General features: G+C 38.0%; 1 protein-coding gene across 9 annotated transcripts in view; it reads left to right on the top strand.

The window, feature by feature from the left end:
• Positions 1-9,354: 9,354 nt before the first annotated feature.
• The window catches only part of ESR2 (estrogen receptor 2), a 47,986-nt gene continuing 37,569 nt past the window's right edge, over positions 9,355-19,771 (top strand). For 2 of the 9 annotated variants that reach the window (XM_072038206.1, XM_072038204.1), the window contains exon 1: positions 13,566-13,848. The gene's annotated coding sequence lies outside the window, so the exon portion shown is untranslated. Of the gene's footprint in view, positions 9,494-9,562; positions 9,606-11,739; positions 11,830-13,564; positions 13,849-19,565; positions 19,648-19,771 lie in introns of those variants that run through there. The other 7 variants (XM_072038200.1, XM_072038202.1, XM_072038201.1 and 4 more) reach the window with 7 other exon arrangements.

Genomic DNA, 19,771 nt, shown 5'->3' with positions numbered 1-19,771 from the left:
AAAAATATCTAATTCAAAGCATATTAAATGTGGAATATTTATTTAAGGCTTTTAAAGTACAAAGAGTGAGCAGGATGTTTTTTTAATCTGATGTAATGCTAATTTCATATACACGTAGATGCATAGATTTATTCTGAAGTACATGTATATTCCTTTTACTTACTTGTTTATTGCATTTGGTCCCCTAATTGAGTTCCTCTTAAACTGCAAAGCTTCCTTTTGGAGACTGGATGTTAAAAGACTGAACAATGTTCAGAAAAAACACATCACCTCCTTCTCTCAACACAAGTGACCAGTTGCCACCCCCCAAAAAATTGGCAATCATCTAGGTGAATGTTTTTGTCTTCGCTTTGTCCTTCTAGAACTATATTTAGAATTATATTTAGAATTATATGTTGAACTATATGTTGAAGGAAGTGTAAAATACCTATATATGTATTTATATATATACACATACCTATGTTTAATGTTATGCATTAGGCAGCCTTATTGTTAAATTGGGTGCATCTTCAGGTGCAGTTGGGTAATGATAATTGTAGCAGATCAAAAGTTGTTCCAAGTGTTCAGGAGAAAAAAAATTTCTTTCTCGTAATAAGAAACAAAATGTTCAGTATTTTTTCCTATCTCTTCTGCACTGTCTTCATGATACTTTTGGGAACATGACCTGTTGGATGAAGAACATCCAGTTGTTGTAATTCTAAATATACCAAAGAACTTCAAGTTTATAACTAGGAGAAGGAATGAAAAACAGGAAGTAGTAGACTATGGGCATGTTCTCACTTATTATTCATAGCTATTGTCTTCTTATTCACTGGAAATGTATTTTTATTACGAACCTGCCTTTAACATTGCTTCAGAGAAATCTAGGTATTACAGACTGTGTGGCATATTTCAGAATCTCTTATAGGCGGTAAACAAACACTCATAGGTTAGATGGTCATTTAAACAAATTTATATTAATCATCTGATATTCTAGAACAAAGAAAGTACTTACACCTTGCTTTGCTGATTATATTTTTATAAATTGTCCTAGTAAACCAAGCCAGTAGAAAATTATAAGGCACTAAAACAAAATCAAAATCAAAAGGAATGCTAGTTGGAGTCAGGTGAAAATTAGGTCTATTTGTCAAGTATTTTATTTTTTGTTACCAAAAATGGAAGAAAAGGGGAAGAAGGAATGCAACTCAGGAAACAGTAGGCAACACAAGTCTTACTGCCTGCTATGTCATGGTAAAACATCTTGTTTCCCCAAAGCTAGGAACTGTGACTTCTGTGGGGAAATATTTTTGCTACTTTTTGGCCACATTCAAGCTGATATATTTCTGATTATATGTCAGTAGTACATCCCAGCTCTGGAAGGCATGTTTAATCAAGGCTGTTTCACTAACAAGAGTGGCATAACATCACTCCACACTTGAGATGCTCACCCTGTGACACGAGTGGATCTTGGCAAGCATATACAGCCAAGGGTGAGATAGTTGGCACTGCTGGGACTGCTCTTAGCAGACCTCTGGCAACCCACTGCTGGTTTTAGTTTCCATGAGGCACTGAATTAGTCTACAAGAAGCCTTCAAATCAAAAACTCTTATGGTGATTATATCTCTTAGGTCTCAGTGAGCTCAGCTAACAAGCTTCAGGATATTTAGCTGCTCATAGCCTAAATATGCTGTTTATTCTTGCTCTGCTTTGGTTATTTTAAATTAGATTCATCTTTAAACTGGATTCAGCAGGGAAAAGGATTGTATATCTGAACAACAAAGAAGAACCAGGAAACACATCCTGATGTTGGTTGGACTAGATGTTAAGCTGCTTTCCAACCTAAACCAGTCCATGATTCTATGATTTTTGGCAGCAAATTAAAATAAAGCCTCATCAATGAAGTTTTGGGATGATTCTGGATTTTGGATACTAATTGTCCTGCAGTTTAATACCATACAGAATTAGAGATCCTGGCCATGTTAAAGCTTATGGCAAGACATACACTGACTTCAGCAAGGATGGAACTTCTCAGAGGAACCATGTCCTTCCACCAAGAGACACTTCATACAGCTTCGAATTTGGAGACAGGGCACAAAAACATCTAGAAAAGAGGTTCATTTCCTAGAAAAAACCACACACACACACACACAAACAAAAACCAAAACCAAAAACAAAAAACCACCAGAGAAATAGTTTTGAAAATGATTTTCTAATTCTAATAAAGAAAATGTAATAGACCATTTTATGCTCCTGTCCTTAGGCTGTGCCTTATACCGTGATCACTATAAAAGAAAATGATATTTCCTTGATTACTCATTCAAGCAGAAAATGAGTTCTGTTACCTGAAAATTTAGTAGTTTCCTGAGTAATAGGGTAGCCTTTGTACATCTTCAATTTTTGATGTTATTGGGTAGTTTAAGGTATTTACCAAGATATTTTAGCTTAATCATTTTTTTGACAGGATAAAATATCACTATTACAGTAAGAACATTCTCCTGACAGAAGAAACCATTTAATAAATTAGATTCTGAATGCAATTTGCTGGTCAGCAATGCAGAATATACAGTACCTGTGCAAGAAATACTTTAAGTATCAACCAGAAACTAACAATGTAAATTACACAAAAGCATCCTTCATTGTGCTGGCCTTTTTTTTTTTTTTTTTTTTTTTTTTTTCCCAAGACTGCAAAAGGTATTGGCAGGAATAATTTGAATGTCACAAATGCATCATATAGAAATCTGCCTGCTTCAGAGTTACTAGCTCTTCTTTCAGCACTGAACACACTACAAAAAATAAAAAATAAAAAAATCTAGTTTAACATTTGGAGGAGAGTAGATTAACCAGCAGTGTTCAGTCAATCCCTCATGGTACTTCCACAGTAGTCATCAGCCTTGAGGAGTGGTTACCAAAGATAACCTCACATCTTTCAAAGCATTCGGTGGAAAGGTCTGCTGTCTCAGCCTGCTGGAGTCTCCTTGAGGCTTGCTAGCCCTGGTGTGGGTTCTTGTCTGGATTAGTGACTAGTGCATTACCCAGCAGCAACTGCAATTTAGCAGTTGCCAAATAAAGACCTCCTGGTTCCTGCACCTGCTAATGTTTCAATAGTGAGCAAGGAGGCAAAAGAGAGCAGGAATAAGACAATCTTGCGTTTGCATCTCTGAAGCTCCCTAAACACGATCTTCTAACAGATAGTGTTTGCTTGAAGCAGAAATCAACATGGTAAAGATGCAACAGGCTGCAGACTACTTTTCTTTGTAGATTTTATTTGCAGTCCAATGAGATGAGTGACTTTCACTCAGCCAGGGATATCCAGATAGCTGCAGCTGCTTTTCTGTTCTGTAACATGAACCACAGTCTCCCTCCATCCTCCTCCTTCTCTGCAAATATACTTCATTTGTCCTAAATGTTGTCACTGTTAAGGTTTTACGGCTCCTAGTAACCCTGTTTACCTATTCTGAACATATGTACTTACAGGAGTAGTGTACGTAAGTTTAACTTCTAAAAGCGATAATGAGTGCTTGTAAATATTGATCCTAGTTTGGGTTTGTTCTGTGGTGTCCCTCTAGTGCCATCCTATGAGAGATGTGAGAAACTGAAGTGAAAGATCATGAAATGCAGATCCCTGCTTGCCTTTGCTTCTTGCCAGGATGTTAAATTTGATCCTCTGCTTTCATCTCACATGGACCACCCTTGTGAGAAATGGGTAAAGCTTTTGTCTGCTTGGTCCAGGCTCTTCTCCAGTGGACCTGCAATTGTGCAGAATTTTGTCACTGGAGTAAAGAAGTGGCATGGGAGGAAAGGAAAGGAAAGGAAAGGAAAGGAAAGGAAAGGAAAGGAAAGGAAAGGAAAGGAAAGGAAAGGAAAGGAAAGGAAAGGAAAGGAAAGGAAAGGAAAGGAAAGGAAAGGAAAGGAAAGGAAAGGAAAGGAAAGGAAAGGAAAGGAAAGGAAAGGAAAGGAAAGGAAAGGAAAGGAAAGGAAAGGAAAGGAAAGGAAAGGAAAGGAAAGGAAAGGAAAGATCTTTGTCTTTTATTCCTGTATCCCCTTATCCCCTAATCAATTTCTGATGCTTTTCTTTCCTCTTCAGGCAGTGGACCCAGGTATTGTCTTCTTGGCAATTTACCTGTTAACCTTAGGTTGGATGTATTTTTATATCTTGTTTCTTTTGACTGTGTTTTTGTATAGACATATTTCTGGCTTTTCTCTCTAAATCTCTCAGAAGAGACAAACCAGGCAGATGTCTTTAGTTTGCATGTTGCAAAGCTTTTGTCTGCATGGAATACTTTAATAGAGCAATTGTTTTATATGTTAAATTTGTTCAAGCATGGGTCTCTAGTGATTGTTCAGTTCTATTCCTTCATTCCTTCATAATTCCTACAATCACTGTTGCTATATCTCCTCATAATGCTGCCCAGGCAGAAACTGACAACATTGAAAATTAATTAGTGAGATGTCTCTAATATTCTTGATTATTTTTTTTCTTTTTGGCTATTCAAGCTAAAATAACTTTGAGAAAGGAGTAGCGATTCTGTTTGCACTCAACAAGAACCACAGTTGCTGTTCCCTAACACCCTCTTTATTACATTCACAACTAGTGCAGCAGAAGTAAATGACTGCTGTCTCTGCTGTTTCCACTGTTCACAATCCTGTGGATTTTGTGAATGTCCTTTCCTATCTTTCTTTCAGTTTCCTGGTTTCATACGAGGATCTTTCAGAGCTCTGTCCTTCATCTTGTAGATGAGGAAATTGACAGAAAGAGATTAAGGTTAAAATGTCAAAAGTTTCTCTCAATTTTGGGTGCTGATTTTACGCGTCCAGGCCCTGATCCTTTCAAGTGCACTCTGCATTATTGGACTTTTAGATGGAAGCTGCCCTTTGAAAACTAACCATTGTTGCTTATTGCTTTTCACATCCTTCAAGACTGGGTAAAAATCTCCTTGAAACTGATGGGAATGTTGGTTGCTTTCCGTTCTGGCTGAAAGTGGGAACAATGATATGCCCCTTTGTTTAACAGTAATTGAAACATGGGAAGATACTTCTGAGACCACTCGGAATGGAAGAACAAGCTGGCAGGTTTTGATCTGTTTGTGGGTGGGTGCGTTTAAAAGTAAGTAACGAAAGAGGCAACTAAAATGAGAAGTGCTTCTTGCATGAGAGGGAGAGAAAAACAAATATTTCTTGGAGTTTTTTTTTTTGTGGAGAATATTTCAGAAAGAGTAAAAAGAACTGTTCTGATTGATTGCCACTCTCATCAGAGAAGTGGTGTTTTAAATGAGTTCTGTAAGTAAATAGTATGTTTCTGTCAAAGAGAAATGACTGCAGACCCCAGATAGTTTAAAGACATCCAGATAGTATAAAGGCATGGGCTTAGAACAGAGGTTGACCATAAACCCCTACAACAAAACTGTTTAATGAGCACTTAGGTTAAAAACATCATGTGTGTTAGGAATGCCTTGAACCGAGCTTACTGGTATACTCTTCACTTTGGTGCTGTGTACCTTTTGTATTTAACTTCCTAATGCTGTACTGAGCCATGTAGATCTCCTGATCTCCTCTGTCTGAACTGTGCTCCCTCCAGGAATGAGTGCAGGAGGAGTGCTGAAAGAGGCACTTGGCCCAGCTGTATGGCTTCATCAAGTTATCATGCTAAGCAGCAAAGGAAACAGGCAGCTTCTGAGGAAAAATAAAAGGGGCAGCTTCTGAGGAAAAATACAGTAGCTAAAACAAATGACTCTGAAGACTGGATTTTATTCTGACAGTTTATCATGTAGTGCTAGGCAAGCTTTTTAAGATGGAGTGGCCCTGTGGCTTATACATGTATGCTTCTCTTCTCTTTCCCCACTGCTATTGCCCCTCTGAGTAGGAAATCTAAATCCAATCTATCCAGCTTTGAGCAAACAGGCAACAGACAGGGCAGGGTTCAACAAAGTAAGTATGAAACTTAGTCAGTCCTCCAGATCATCATCTTTGTTGATCCTTTCAATGGGTAGGGAGATCTTCTTCGGGTTTATAGCTTTTTTTTTTTTAATTATAATTTGAAGAGTTGTTTTTTTTGTGTGTGTGTGTTTTTTTTTTTTCTTCTTCCAACAATTCAAGCAAATCTGATTCTGCTATTTCCCTTTTCCCCACTACCTTTTCTTTAGCAAGATAACAGGAGAAAAGAACAAGATCTGTGCCAATACTTTGGCAGAGGATTTTCTCTAAACTTCTATTACATTTAAAGCATCCTTGCATTTAGAATGGTGTCTAAATTCCTAGCGATTCTGGATTACAGAATCCAGAGCAAACCTGTTTAGTCTTGGAATATACTAGGTCCTCCATCCCTCAAGGGTTATCTTGGTTGAAAATTTGGAGCTACTTTCCTGGGAGAATGTAGAAATCAAACCCTCACAGCAGGAATTTAATCCCTTACCAGTTGGTCTGTTTCTGCACTAGAGCACCCCAGCGTTACAGCTTCACTGTAAAACAGCAATGTACATTTCTTTTAGCTTTTCTTGTCACTCTGGTTCAAACACCTAAGGGTGTTTTATTGTTTGTTTGTTTGTTTTTACAAAATTAGATGTGATACAGCTACCTTATGTCACAAACTTCAACCTACACAACCAGAATTTGGCAAACTTCATTAGCAAGCCTTGATGTGAGTTGCTGTTTGGAGTGTCAGGAAGAATCTAACAAAAGTTATAGACATGAGCTTTGCTAGAGTTATCGCTGAATCTTGATAGTTTTGTATTAATACAATTTAAATAAACATTTACTTTACAGCAGCTACTTAAATTTGTTTAAGAGCAGTTGTCAGCAAATCTATTTTTTTTTACAGAATCTTGAGGACTTATGAGAATTAGTTTCATTCTCAGTTGTACTTGTAACAGGATGCCTGTAGGATCTACCTAGGTCTGCAGAGCAATTCTTGCATTATTAATAAAAAGTGAAGAAAAGTCCATGTCTGCAAAACCTTTATTCTGATAACCTGGATTTGGATCATTATCCCTTCTGGTTCTTGATTCTGTGTCATAAACCTTGCCAAACCTTTCTTGCTATGTTGGGTAGGTTTTCTGACAGATAAAGAGAGACTGATATATTTTGCACACGTCAAAAAATGGATTTTTGATTTCAGAAGCTGCGGGATATTTGGCTGAGGTGACCCTTAGCCATAGACTCTTGGTTGCTAGTGCAGTAGGCCAGATCAAGGGTGGGCTCAGTGCTGCTTAATACAGAACAATATTGGCTCTTGCATCTCTTAGCAGTACCCTCCTGTCTTTCACAAGAACTTGGCATTGTATCTATTGCACTGCAAGGCATACAAAAGATATGCCCCATTGCTCCTCTGCATGTGACTGAAGCTGCTAAGAAGCCTTTCTTTTCTTCTTCTTCACATGAAACAAGAAGGAAGAAGGGAGTATTGTTTTAGTGCTTATTTCTGCTGTTGAAACAGTGCTGAGCCTACAGCTTATGCACTTTTAAAAGAAAATCATATAAACCCCAAGCTCAGAGGAGGAAGGAATTTTCAAGACCAAATTTTGGAATAATTTTAGTTCTAGCTTAGTCAAAAAACATCTCTACAGTCATTAGCACAACCATAGTTGAGCCATTGACTCTAAGGGAGCGTGCATGGCACAGCCTACTTGCACCTTCTCACATGGGCTGGTTCTCCTTCAGGGTGCTCCAGTCTGTCTGATTTACATTACTAGACAGGAAAAAACAGTCATGGCTTGCACCCAGTCTTAAACCCATTAAAATGCAGCCCTGCATAAGATGCTGTTGTTTCTTGACTCCACTAAATCTCCATTTTATTATGGCATTTATTATGGAGAATTGTTTGAAGTTAGAATTATTCTATTTTTAGGTTTCTTTGAGAAAGTCATAACTTCCTTTGTTTGTTAGTTTTATTTTTTTCCCACCATCTGAATTTTAACCCGATTCTCTTCTCTGTGCTGCGGGGTAATGGGAATAGAAGGAGAAAGGCACTTCTGTTGGGAGGGTGGGTATAGGTCATGGAAGGTAGGAAGAAGATGTGGTGTGAGAATTGGGAGAAGGCTAGTGTAGAGTGAAATGGAATTGAAGTGAGTGTAGGAGTGTGCTGTGAGATATCAACTCATCAGCACAGGGTGGCAACAGGGATTTCCAAGCTCTAGAAAATATTCAAATGTTGTTTTTCTGACACTTCATGCTCACTTCTGCTGCCCATTGTCCTGCTTTCTTGCTAGATCTTATTTGTAGTTTTACTTCCTCAGGTAGCGAGAGAGGATATGCTTGGAAGCCAAGGGAGAGAGGGATACTTGATGGCTCTTAATGAGTTTGAGCAGGAGGCTGATTGCTCCACAGCTTGGGATGATGGGATTCCTACACAAAGTGTGGCCTGACTTGAATCTAATTTTATACTTTAATTTTATCCAGTTGTAGCTAGAAGTTCTCCTTGCAGGAATAAAACTGATCAGATCTAAGAGTTTGCAGTCAGGCAAAGGAGCAGTTATGCAAAGGAGCAGTGTTTCCCCCTCACTCTCCAGCTTGTACAGCCCTAACTCTCTCTTTCTTTGCCTTTTGTCTGACCTCTCAAGAGCAGATTCAACATATTAGCCTGGCAGTGAGATGAAAGAAAGAAGAAAAGAAGGAAACGTTTCACTCTCTCCATCCCTCTCCTTTTGCTGGGATGTCTTTCTGTGAGGTTCCCAAGTTGAAGTTACTTACACTTATTCTGGTGAGCTCCACAAGCAGCACAAGGAACAGGGAGGGACCACAAGGTCCTGAGAAAGCAAGGGAGAGATTCTGCTGTTGGTGATGGCAGCAAGCTGTCAGACAAGTGGAGATGACCCAGTCTGACCTCAGCCAGTAGCTGCTGCCATTGAAGACTGATTATTTCTAAAGGGGAGGTTGAACTAAAACTTGCTGCAAAATGAAATCTGATTCTGAAAACAATGAATTAAAAAGATATGTGGGAAGAGTCACTGCCTTTTGTATCTGCTTCTTTGTGGTAATGTTGCTGAAAACTCTTGCTTCTCTTTTCATACTGTGGTGTTGTGGTGGTTTTATTTCTTTTTAAACAGACTCCTTAAAGGGCAAGTTGTTTTTAAGTGTCTGTATTGATCGAAGAATAAACCTCAGTTGCTTCAATTGCTGTAAATACTTTGGAAATCTTTCAGCCACTTCAGCTGGCTTTGTAACTCTCTCTCTTCTCTTGTTCTCCCACTGGCAGAATCTTCTGCATCTTGAACTTTGCTTTTCTAGTTAGATTCAGGTTGTCTGCTGAGAAAAGAAAGTATATTTCAGTTTGCTTGAGTATATTAGTTGTATTGCAAAAGAGACTCTGAATTAAGGACAGCTGCTCTTCATGTTTGTTGAAAAACTATTGAAGAGCAGGAGGTGTGACCAATTACACTTCATTCTCATACCAAAACTACTTCATTAGTGGTTACTTTGAGCTAGTAGGCCTTTTTCTATCTTGCCCAACTATTCTTTTTTTTCCCTATTGCCTATTTTCTCATGAAATTGGCAAAAAAGGAGGTAATGATCATTCATCAGGGTGAGTTGATCTAATAAACAGTTGTATGACATTGGTCATGTCTTTCAAAGCAGTTATCATCTTCTGTAATTGCATGGTTCTCACTTCATATCATCTGCCTAGTATGTATAAGGTAATTAAATTTCTCTGCTGATTTTGTGTGGCTTTATGTAAGTACCTTCCACTAGACCATGTTGCTCAAGACCTCAACTAACCTGGAGCTAGGTTAAATGAAGATGAATTGCTAATACTAAGAGGTTGCAAAGGCAGAGAGGGAAATGAAGTTTTATCTCCCAGACATTAAAAAATAAATAAATAAATCCTCTCATGTGATCTCACCATGGTTGTACATGGGCAAGAAAGAGATCATGTTATTGAAAGGATGTGGTTTCTAGCATCTCTAAAGGCTATCTTCTTTATCTTCTCTCTGGAAGTAGAAAGGCTGGGAAAACAAGGTCTATTCTTGGTTTTGGGAGAGCAGAGTTGTCTCCTCTATAGCATCAGCAAGGAAGCTAGGATCTCAGAATAAATGTGGTATTTATTTAGAATAACTTAATTCCTACTTCAGGACCAGTCCTAACAGGCATGTTCTACTATGGCAGCATACTCTAAGGGACAGGAATACGCTTTAAGATCATAAGTCATGGCTGGGCACTGTATATGGAAAGACCTAAATGAGAGCAGAAAGGAGTTTGAGCTGTGATAGTAAGGGGAAAGCCTTTTACATAGCTTCTCAGTATCCAGGCATGTCCCTGGTCAGCTTGAAACCAGGAGCCTCAAGGTCTCGTATTGCGGCTCCAGTTTTTATAGGATTTGGAGGTGCAGTGAACCAGATGGCTGTATGTAAAGATGGTGTTTCTAGAGGTAGTAACAAATTAATTATTCAAGGAAATTTTTTGTGTAGAGTAGAAATAAACCTTCCCTTGTGATAACAATTTCTCTTTTCTATCAGAATATTTAGGGAACGAAGTGTATGTTACTGGGGTGGAAGCCATGGTAACAAAGTAAGGTATTCACCCACTGGATGCTCACAGGTGATGAGGAGAATATAACCTTTTACCTTTTTGGAGTTTCTTTCAAATTTTTCTAGGCATAATTGTGATGATTATTTCTGCAAATTTCAATATTGCATCCTTCTTTTCATTATAGTTTACTTCTTTATAGGGATATGTGAGATACTGTAGTGAAGTTGTGTAGCCTTTTTTCACAGCTATCAACTGGTCTCCTTAAGGAAATCGCCACAGTAATTCAATAGTAGGCATGTGAGAAAATGTAACCACTGATGAACATTGTCCAAAAAAGATTCCTTCTGCAGCTCTGTTCTGGCCATTTTTCTTCACTCCTCCTTCGGTTTTACCCTTTTACTATAACAGCTTTAAAACTTGTGGGCGGTGGTGAAAAGATTCTTTGTTAGGTGAATCCTCAAGTCAAACCACTTTTAAATTGCTTATATCATGTGAATTTGCTAGGAAGCCAAGTTGTGACTGAAAGACCTAGGGTGCTAAATATAGTAGGAATGTTGAGAAGAAAACTTGGTGCTTTACTTGGGGAGTTTGCAGGCAAAGGCAATCCCAATTACTCTGGTAAGTCCTCCTATGGTCCCAGCAGTTGTTCAGCTTTGAATTATTTTAAGGTGATAATGATGTATGTAACTCCTTGTATCTGGGACAATACAGAATTTATCCAGCCATCGGTGATGGGCCTGGGTTGTCAAGCAGGTAAATTTACCCATTTTATTCGCTACAACACCTTTGACTAAGGGAACTGCATTTGAATCTATTGACATTAATGTATTCTTCTTCACGCACTTGTAAACACAGGGGAGCATACCATTCTGAGCTACATCTTATTTGAATTATTTTTGCCTTGTGTACTGTCTCAAGGCTCCTCAGAGTTGCTCCACATGTCTAGTAGACAGGTGCTGCTCCAGTTGCAACTGTTGTAGCTTAGTGTCTAATCATCTTTTTCTATGCACAGAAAATCCTGTCTTGACATTGTCCCTCCCATTACCTTCCTGCCCTCCAAATCTACCAATAAAATACATTAATTAAAGACCTTCTAATTTTATATGGTTTTAGGAAACATTAATATACTTTATATACATAGAGAGAAGGAGACTTGACTTTTTTCTTTTTCTACTGCCAGATGACAACTTGTTCCTGATCATTCACCTAGCAAATCTTTATTCCATCTGGTTATCTAACACGTAACATTGTTAATAAAATCTTAATTTGCCTTGATTGAAGGGTTTTGCTTTTATTGCACAGAATAGATGTGGCTCCCAACTGAGAGAAGATCTGAACAGAGAACAGAAATACAGTTTGCGAGTAACTACTTAAAGATGCTCCTAATGTTTGGTATGTGCATGCCTTGTTCTCTTTCCCCTCTAAATGTATGTTTGCTAGGTAGAACATGTACATTAATTCTTAGACATGGCTGCTAACACATCTTGAAGTTACTGAAGGCGAATACAGAATGGTTTTCTACAGAACCTGGTGTGCTGTAAAGTGATCAATGACAGGGACTGCTGTGGTTTCTGGTAGGTCTTTCTTTCTGGTCTTTCTTACCCAAAGAAAGTCAGTAATCTGTTTTAACAGTTTAATTCCTGAGGAGAAGAGAGCCATGTGGATCTCTTGAACCCACTGATGTCCTTTTGTGTCCAACTTCTGCTGATGGCTGCCTGAACCCTGGATGTGCAGTGAGTACTGTGTGCTCTGTGTTCCCTGGTTTTTAAAGTTTTTGTTATCCTTTCAGGGGAAGTAAGGGCCTGGTGGCAGTAGAATCTCTGATGTCCTGTGAAAGAGGCAAAAGGGTAGCTGCTAAAAATAGAGGGGAGCTTTGGCAAGGACCAATATTTAAAGTAAAGAGACCTGCAGGATCAGGGCCTGGTGTGGGTAGTTTAGGGGCTGTGCCAGGGCCTGAGGGGAACAAATAACTGAACTGGACTTCTGTAGTACATAGCAGTAAACCTTTAGATTCCTATGCCATTAGTATTGAGGATGACAGGGAACACGATCTTACCCTTAAACAGCATTAAAGGGCTACCACAGGCACAAGTAGGATTGCATAGACACTGTTTTGAAGCTATATAAGAATAATTAAAAAGAGCTGGCCGGAGGGACTTGAATCCCCTGTAGCTTGCAAAATACTTTATCAGTTAAAAACAAAGGGAATTTCAGATTAAAAGCAGCTGTGTTTGGACCTGCAAAACAGTAATGAGAGGAGATGGGGAGGCTCAAGGTAAAGGATGTAGAAACAAAGTAGAAAGGCAAATATAATGCTGAGAAAAACTGCATTAGCATGAAGTAATTATGGGAATGGCTGACTGAGTGGGCAGTAATACTGCCTAGGCTTGGACCTGGCTGTGCTTGCAGGGAGCTGTTGATAGCAAAGGTGTCAGGACTGTTTCATCTGCATGGTCAAACCACCAAATTCAGATAAAAGATTTAGAAAGTCGTGTAGACTTGAAGGTATTTTTGGATCTAAAATGCAAGAATAACATGATGCCTTATCCAAACAAATTTACAAGCACATCAGCTTCCCTAGAGTAGATAAGGTTAATGCTGTGCAACTAATCAAGCATTTTGAAAGCAATCCCAATGTATAATTGAGAACTGGACCTTACTGTGTGTCTTCAAATATATTTTCCTTTTTGTAAATAAATGTTAAGTTGATAAAATAAAGACAGCACTTCATATGACTGCTAGTTAATTTGGTTTGAATGACAAAGAATGTAGTTACATTTAAAAAATAAAAACAAACAAACAAAAAAAAGTGTATGCATGCATCTGGTGTTTAAAAAGCATAACCAAGGTAATTTATTAATATTGTTGTCCAAAATGTCTAGGATGAATATGTTGCTGGTTCAGAGTGAATGTTAGTTATATTTAAGGTTTTCCTGTGAGAGATTTAAATAATAATAATAAAAAAGTTTGATTTAGGTTTTTTAAATGTCAGTATTTGCTTTCAGAATTGCTGGTTAGTTAATCATTCATATTTCTGTGCTAAATATGGGAATGGTTGGCTTATAAAATGGTTCAGTAATATAAGAGCTTTAACTGCAGTGAACGACAAATTCAGAAGCTTGTTATGTCAGAAAGGAGGAGGAGGAACTTCTGTTTAGGTCTTGCCTTCACAGGGAAAGGAAACACTGATAGTATCTGTGTAATCTTGCACTGATGAGCTGGCATCACATTGCTTTGAAAAGATTCATATTTGAGATCTGATGACTAAGTGGTGGTGAGCACAGCTGCTTTAGAATCTGAGATAAAGGAAAGAAGGAAAACAAATCCAGAATTGCTATGTGAAAACCTTGCTGACATGTAATGCTGTCAGAACATTTATAAAGAGCAGAAACCCTATTCAGTGTCAATCAGGTACGTGCTATATTGAATGAAATATTTATTATTTTTAATGTTGCCAAAGCTCTGCAATTGATAGGCACTGGATTTATGAACAATAAACTTTATAAGTGAAATGGGGTAGCTAAAATATTAAGAGTTTTTGTTTTAGTTCAGAACACATTTGTTCTTAAAGTTTATGCAGCTTAAATGATCTTTCAACAGGTTTGTGTTTGAAAATTCTTTTAAGGATGCAAATAAAATTGTAGAAGTTTGCTGTATCTTAGTACTTTGGCTTAATAAGCTAATTAGCATAGAATTGCTGCACTAAAAGCAGAAGGAATGTTTTTGAACATTTATTAGTGTTTATTTCTGTTTTAAGTTTCTAGAAAAACTGTACAGATGAATATGCTAATAAATGGTAAAAGCCGGTTCTTAGCATCACAGTATTTTTAGGGCCTGATCCAAAGCAAATTGGAGTTATTAGAAGTTTCCTAATTGACTTGACTGGACTTTGAATCAGGCTCTTTAGATTCCAGGTGTCACACTGATGAATGTCTTAGGTTTTGTTCTTACAACGGTTGTGTCTATCTAGGTAGCTTTCCCATGTTAAAGTCACTGATGTAAGTTTCCATCCTTTTAGAAGAAATTTCAGTTTTGAAAAGCATCTTCCTAATTAAACAAGCAGTTACAAATCTTTTCCTTAAGTTTGCTTTTGGAAATGCTAATATATATATTTTTATATATATGTTATTTAAAAATAACTGAAGGTGGGACAGCATATGCATACATCTTCATCAAATCCATCAGAACCACTGCCTGAATGCTAGTAAAGATTTTTGGCTAGCAATGACAGGAATGGTCTGGTCACTTTATCTCAGACATTTAACAGAGAAGTTTTGCTGGATTAAATACGTTTCAATCTGGAGGGGAAATGAGATATACAGCAAATAACTTAATTTAGAACTTGGAGTGGCTGGTAAATGTCCTATACCTTTTGGGGAAAAGGTTCAGTTTTGTCGTATGGGGAAATGATGCACCATACCTTTTATAAACAGTGGAAGTATTGATATGTTTACAAGTTGCATGTGAAGCCCCTTTTGAACATAAAGTCATTTAGCATTTGATTCAGATGTGCTGGGAATTAGCAGCTATTTATTTCCTCATCCGTATCCTTGAAATTCCTTGGTCATCTGTTGCTTCTCCAAGAAGGGAAGAAATCTAAGACAGAAGTACAGTGCCTTTACTGAAGCAACAAATACATTTTTGATTTCTAATTTAAAGCTTTAGAACTTCTATTTGCTATTTCAGAACTTTATCAAAATTCCTTTATAAGTTTGTGAACAAAATTTAAACATAGAATCACCCCTCTGTCCCTTACACTATTTTTTTTCTTTCCTTTCTTAACTTTCCCATTGCTTTTTAAAAAAAGATGTGACTTACACATTGCAAACACAGTGACTGTAACACAGTGTTAGAGGAAGACAGCTGTAGAGTCTCTGTTCTCAGACTGGTAGCCGTGTAAGTGAACAGTTCAGCTTCCTTGGACTTTTAAAGGAAAAATAACAATAAAAATCTTAGACCTGAAGGGGTGGGCTAAAACTGATGCTTCTTTATTGTTAATTTCTGAAATGCTGTAAATAATGAGAACCAGTTAGCTTATCTGAGCTTCAAGTATTGCTGGAGAAAGTAGAACCAGAAAAATTGTTTTTTTTTTTTATCCCAGTGAATTTGTTTGTTGGTAACCTGATAAACCTAAAATGTCACAGGAAGAAAATTGCCATAGTTTTAGAGACAGTCTAAAAATACTGCAGTTGCAGAATTGCCTTCAGTAAGAGTCAGACACTGAGGTTTTATGATGATGCTGTGATAATGAGTGGATTAAAGTATATTAATTAAAAACACTATCTAGCCATATTACTATATGCTGTTTTCAAATACACTGAGTTTTAGTTCTGGTTCTAGAATACTGAGTTGAAGGTACAAGTAGGAAAGGATGTATGGTGAAAAAGCATGGTGATCCAGGGAGATGAATAGAATTTAAAACCACTCTGTTATTGTGCTTTTCTTCAGTTATCTGCATCATGCTTTTGCTAACAGCAGGAAATATTCACATGGAAGAGTTTGCTGGTCCATTCCTCCAGAGACAGGAAATATGAAGCTCAGAGAACAGAAATCCCAGGGTGATTTTTCAGATTTCATTTTAACAAGACTAGGAAGGCATTCAAGTTTTGTCTTGATTAATATGTTGGACAAATGTCCACCTGTGTGAATAAACAACAAAATTGACTAACTCAGCTGAGCCAGGATTTTACCCACAGACCAGTAAAAGGCAATTTTTCACGTCCAGTTCAATTATAAGACAAATTTGAACATTTTTTCTCTTTAAAGAACTAAAATATATACAAAACCTTTTGTTACCTGTGGATAATGCTAAAGATACCTAATTTGGGATTCCATGCAGCATTAGAACAGTGTATCACAGCTTGCAAAGTCAAGAATAAACATCTTGATTTTTTGTACTATTTCAGTAAATTAGTAAGAAAAGTTACAGCATAACTGCCAATTTATCATGCAGTTGTAAGTCTTTTAAGTCAGTAAAATTGGGTATTAAACAACTATGTTGCAATAACTTTTTTTTTTTTTTAAGAAAATAAAATTGCAGGGACAAAAATGTTTAGTTTTGTGTCTTCTGTTAATGTGAAGGTCCATAGCAAAATCAGTACAACTGAACTACTATTTTACATGAATTCCAGTGCAGAAACAATATTGAATTATAACTAAAACCAGAAAAAGAGCTAAAACTTTGCTGTTTTTCACATGTATTCTTACATAGATTTCACTTCTGTCCAATTACAGAACCAGTTATTTGTTTTATGACTAAAAAGGCAAAGTTTGTGCAGTAAAATCTAAGGCAACTGTGACTTTATTTATGAACTATTTTGTTTGCATACTGAGTGGAGCAAGATGCAAACTGGATACTCCTTGCTGTAATAGTCTTGCAAATCAAACAAGTCTCCCGGTGTCTCCCAAAGCAAAGTGCAACTTCAGAGCTTGAGTGGCTGCCTGCCTGGAAGTGTTGAAAAAAGCATCTTGCATGTGGCATATTTTTCTTGGGCAGACACAATGGTGAAACAGACTTTTCTGTTATGTATGTTAGTCTTACAGGATAAGTAATTTGCATAGTAATGTGTAGAAAAAATCACAGTAAGAAGTGTTTTTATTTGGGGTAGGAGAAAGTGGATTATGGGGCATTCCACATTAGCCTGGCAGGAAAAAGTCTGCTGCTTTTTCTCTGCTCTTCTGGTCACCTAGATCTGAAAAATAGTTCCTTGGCAGCAGGTTTACAAGGAGGGTTTTCTAAGGCCTCAGGCAGCTATGGCTATCGCTGTTCCTTCTTGGCCTTGTAAAGCAAGAGGTTATTTGCAGAGCCTGAGGCATGGCATGCTCAAGAGAACAGCCCGTGTATCATGTCTGCTCACCCAGGAGAAATTAAATCCTGCCCTCACTGGCATACATGCCAAAATGAGCCCCCACCCCATGTTTTGGAGCTATGGAGGGTCAGACCCTCAGGTGGTAAGCTGTCTTCTGCAGAGCTAAATCGGTTCACGTTATTTGGGTATAAGACTTATTTGTCTACCCACCTACCTAATCTTGTTGCGTGTAGATTGCCAGGGTTCTGGGTTTTAGGGGCAGCTATGACCTTACTCTTTTGTCTGCTGGCCAAGGGGCTCTTAATCTCATCACAGGTTTTTATGCCTGGTGATGGACAGCTGCTGCCAGGGAATCTCTCATCTATACTTTCCTCAGAAAGCAAGACAGGCAGTGTCTCTCCCTGAGAGAATAGGAAGCATCAATTCCTGCTGTATTCCTATTGCTTGATTTGCTTGTTTTTCTTCACATATTGACTTTTTTTCCCCTCCTTTTCCTCTCCTAAATTTCTGTCTGACATGAGTGCATTGCTGCTGGCGTTGTTCTGTGTCTGCCTGCTGTATATCCTCACAGACCAGCCTGGGGGGAACTGCTGTGGGAACAGGGGATAAATGTGGTGGTATTTTCTGTTCCTGATTTATTTATTTAAGTGCCAGGATAGAGACTGATGCCAGGAGATGTGGAATTGTTATAAGAGTAAACAAAAAGAACTTGACTGAAGTCAAAGAATCACAGCCCCTGTGCCAGCTCATGTCTACACCGTGCCAATAACTAAGAGATGGTTATTCAGTAACCTGCTGAGTTGTGTAAAAGCCCTACTGGACAAAATGAGGCTATTTCTCCATATGTATTTGCACTTTTTGATGGCAGATGATTGAGCTTGGCACTCTGTTTCTCAGCAGAGCCATACAAATTAAAGATGTCCCTCAACACAGGCTTTTGTAATGACTAAAAAACTGTGGGGTGGAGGAAGGCTCCTCTGCGATAGTTCTAGGGCATTTTCATTAAGGGAGAAATGGTGGTTGAAGAAACTAATTCCTCATGGACACAAGGAACTGGTATATTCCCTGCTTTCTGCACAGAGCTATGATCCGATCATCAAACCAGCAATTAACTGCTCAGAATTAACTTCTTAAGAATTAGCTAAGTTAATTAGCATGTGCTGAGACATCTTCCCAAAGTGTGCTTCAGTGATACTGGGTACAGACGTTCATCCCAGCTCAATGGAAACACGAGTCCTGGGTATAGGCCAGCCTGTACTGCTTTCTCCTGCCCTCCCTGACATCAGGAGGAGATGCTTTCTTTTAATAATATTGTTCTTATCGGACAAGAGCGATGTTCTGTGTAGTGGCTTTTGCCATGATACTACTGTAGGCTGAAGTGTGATTACAAAATCCTTGGATTAATCCTTGTAATTGCTACTTGTGTAAAGGTTTTAATGGATACTGCTTTTGTAATGAAGCATGTTAGAATTTTCCCACTGAAATTCAAATATTCTTTTTGATACAATATGTATTTGAGTGTCCACACTGTACTTTCAAGTAATGACATGGAGAGCAAAGGAGTTGAAATCTCTGTTTGCATTTATATTCTTGAACTGGACAGCGGCTTTCTTTTTCTGGTCTGTAGGTTTCTAAGTTTATGAAATGTACTGAAGAAATGCAAGTCATAGAAATCTGAAGTCTGTTCTGAGGTCTGATAATGTTTTAAGGGCCTGTAAAATGAAAGGCTAAAACTACTGCAGTAAACCTTAATACCAGTTTGAATCAAGATCTGAAAATATTTCCTGTTATATACATACCTGCTAATGATCCAATTCCATTCCAGTATATATGACAGCTCTTTGCGTGTAACATGAAGTGTTATATGGTGGTTATCCTTGGACAGGACCCATAGCTCTTCACTTCTTGAACAAAGTTGACAAGGTGGACAATGTCCTGTGTAATTATCCTTTGTCGTGCTTCACTCTTTCCAGCACAGGTATAATGGAATTTCCTCTTCTATGAATGCCTCCAGCAGTGGAGGAACATAGTCAAAAAAAAATTCAGGTAGGAAGAGACATCTGGAGAGCAACTAATGCAGTATCCTTCTCCAAGTGAGGTCAGGTTGCCTAGAGTCTTTTTCAGCCAAGCTTTTTGGTATCTCTAAAGATGGAGATTTCACATCCTTCCCGGGTATCCTGTTCATGTTCTTAACAATTCTCATTATGGAGACTTTCTTCTTTTGTCCTACTGGAATTTCTCTTGCACTGATTTTTAGCTGTAATCTCTTGTCCTAGTTTGCACACTTCTGAAAAGTCTGTCTTTGTATTTTTACTTCAGGTAGTAGAAGACTGCAATTAAACCCTTTTCCAGCCTTGCGTTCCTGTGGTGGAACAAACATAGCTCTCTTGGTGACTCTTGTGTAAGTCAAGCATCAGATCCCTATAAAATTTATGAATGGTTAATTACCTAGAAGTTGCCAGTGTTCCCACTAACAAAGTCTAAGACAAGGCAGAGGTTGCTCAATTTGCTGGAGTGTTTAAAAC

The sequence above is a fragment of the Anas platyrhynchos genome, chromosome 5 (genome assembly GCF_047663525.1).
Source record: "Anas platyrhynchos isolate ZD024472 breed Pekin duck chromosome 5, IASCAAS_PekinDuck_T2T, whole genome shotgun sequence".
Lineage (NCBI taxonomy): Eukaryota > Metazoa > Chordata > Aves > Anseriformes > Anatidae > Anas > Anas platyrhynchos.
Note: the sequence above shows the minus strand (reverse complement) of the source record. Positions and strands in the feature narration are given on the sequence as shown.